General features: G+C 38.1%; 1 pseudogene; it reads left to right on the top strand.

Annotated features, from left to right (window-relative positions):
- Positions 1–392: 392 nt before the first annotated feature.
- Positions 393–2,444, top strand: LOC111904943 (serine/threonine-protein kinase Aurora-3-like; annotated as a pseudogene).
- Positions 2,445–2,830: the final 386 nt, after the last annotated feature.

Below are 2,830 nucleotides of genomic sequence, written 5' to 3'. Positions count from 1 at the left end.
CCACATCAAATACACATTCGACAGGGCAATAACTTATAACAATAAATCATTCGTGCAAGTACTTACATAACAACATCCCAGGAAATACAGAAAATGCATCAATATAATATTTGAGAGTACAACCCTTGCAACCTCTGAACAACATTATCACCCGGTTAACAACAATAACCAAGATTCCTTCGGATGTGTATAAATATCTCGACATACATCAGTAAGCAGGACACCTTCAATAGCAATTAAGTAATATTCATACATGATATCCAACTTATGCATCAAAGAGCAATATCGGGTCCATCCCTCGATAATGCTTTTTAACTTAATATTTACTTATTTTCAGCATAATTTCCTTTGCAGCACCTTCGAACGGACTCTCTAATGCATTAACCCATAGTATGGGAAGCTACGTAGCATCATTGATGTCATCCGAAATCACCATGCAAGACAAGCAAGCCATCTCACGTCCCTTATCAGATTCACCTTTTAGCCCAATCAATCTAATCCCAACATTCAACCCAAACGCAACGGCGTCACGAAGTACCACCCCACCTTTGCTAACAACATCACCACAAACAACAACAAACCTCTCTTTGAAAAACGTCGTCAAGTACATTGCTATCCTGACATGGGCACTAGCTTATTGTCATGAGAAACATGTGATCCATCGAGATATAAAGTCGGAGAATTGGTTGTTAGATCATGAGGAATATTAAGATGGGCTTACTTGAATTTCAAACAAATTATGGAGTCATGGAACTATGGAAGACTGTTTTTGGTACAACATTATGATACCGTGACTATTCCTATGACTCTTGACATTTAAAAGTAACACTTGAAGTTGTTATCAGCAGCATCTTACATTACTTCTGTAATTTGATAACATGAGAGTTTTGGTTGTAGGGAAGACCGAAGATAGCAGACTTTGGGTGGTCTGTTAGGTCAAAAGACAAGAGACACACATTTTTGGAACATTATATTATCTGGCACCACAAATGGTGGAACAAAAAGCTCATGATTATTCAATTGATAATTGGGAATTAGGGATTCTATGTTACGAGTTTCTTTATGGTGTCCCTCCTTTTGAGGCGGATAACCAAGCAGATACCTTTAGAAGGTAATTAACAAGTTTGATCCACTTATTTCTTTCTTTAAGTCTGTTTTTTGTGTAATAAGTTAATATGGTATGAAGTCGTTTCTAACATGGAGCACTTAGATCACAATGGAGCAATTGGGGTTCATGGAGCATGTAACAAAGGAACGGATCATCTGAGAAAGGAATGGATCGTCTGACAAAGGAATGGATCAAGTGCCAAAGGAACGGATCGTACAGGAGGGGGTTTGGAGCACCTGGAAGAGGTTTGGAGCACTTGGGAGTGATATGGAGCAACAAGGGGACCTTGTTGCTCCATCTGCGGAAGATTTGGGGAAAGTAGGATGTTGTTGCACCAAGGGCACTCCTTCTTGCACCGAGATACTCCCTCTTACACCATGGGGTATCCCTCTTGCGCCATGGGGTCCTCCTGTTGCGCCATAGAGTTTGTTGGTGTGCCATGCAAGTTATTGTTGTGCTAAGATGGTGATGTTGCTCCAACCTGATGCTATTGTGCCACACTTTATGCCTCTTGCGCCATCCATATTCATGTTGTTCCATGATGACACAAGATGGACCATCTTGGTCCTTGATGAACCAAGTATACTATGAAGTCCTCTATTATGCTCAAGATGGAAGAATGTTCCAGAAGATGTTGCATGGCAGAATATGATTTGTTGTCACCATTCATGGGCCTATTGGCCAATGAGCTTGGCCCATTAGGGTTTTAGGTTTGATACCTCAATTATAAATAGGCTCATACCCCATCATTGTAAATTGCTAGATTTTTATGAGAGCTCAAAGTGAGATACAATTTTGAGTGCTTGTAATTGTTTCAGAAAGTTAATAAAATCCCCCCTCTCTCTCTCTCCCTCTTTCTCTCTCTCTATCTCTCTCTCTCTCTCTCTCTCTCTCTCTCGTTCGCCCGTAGACGTAGGTCACCTTGACCGAACCACGTTAAATATCATGTTCTTTTGATTTATGTTTTTCAGAAGTTATGTGAGATTACTGAAGTTTGTGTTTTGATATTTATCTGAAGTGCTTGACTTGTTTTGTTGTCACCTAACAAAAGTAACCACATTTGGTATGTACACAAGACTATGAAGATTGACCTCACCTTCCCTTCAAGCCCTCAAGTATCTATATATGGAAGCCAAACATCTCATCACTCGAGTAAGTTATGTGGTTACCGAAGGTTTTCACATAATATGTGAAGATTCTTTCATTTTTTATATTTCAATGGTTTGAATAAATGCAATTTTTAGTGAAGGATTCTCATAAAAGACTTCCACTTGAGAAGATCTTGGAGCATCCTTGGACTATTATGAATGTTGATCCTCATGGTACTCGCTCTTAATACACGTTCTAGTTTTTAAATAAGAATTAAGATTCAGGACAAACAATTATTATTGGTAGCCAATAGCAACTTCTTCTTTTGGTATCATTAAGTTGATTTGAAGTTGTATGTGAAAAGTGCTTATGTTATTAGGCCTCAAAAAACTAGTATAAGTGTTGGGTTTTAGGAAAATGATTAAACGATGTCCAATCTTTTGTTGTCTCTTTTTGTGTCAATTGGTTGGTTTGTGATTTGTGATAACTGATATATTATTATTGAATACACTATATTTTGGTCAAAACTCAAAAAACATCCAAATACTAACATGTGTTGTTTTTTTCCCCACATATATGTAGTTATTTCATTGCAGCTGTTTCATGTGTGTCGCTAGATAAAGAAAAGGAAGT

The sequence above is a fragment of the Lactuca sativa genome, chromosome 5 (assembly GCF_002870075.4).
Source record: "Lactuca sativa cultivar Salinas chromosome 5, Lsat_Salinas_v11, whole genome shotgun sequence".
Taxonomy (NCBI): domain Eukaryota; kingdom Viridiplantae; phylum Streptophyta; class Magnoliopsida; order Asterales; family Asteraceae; genus Lactuca; species Lactuca sativa.
Note: the sequence above shows the minus strand (reverse complement) of the source record. Positions and strands in the feature narration are given on the sequence as shown.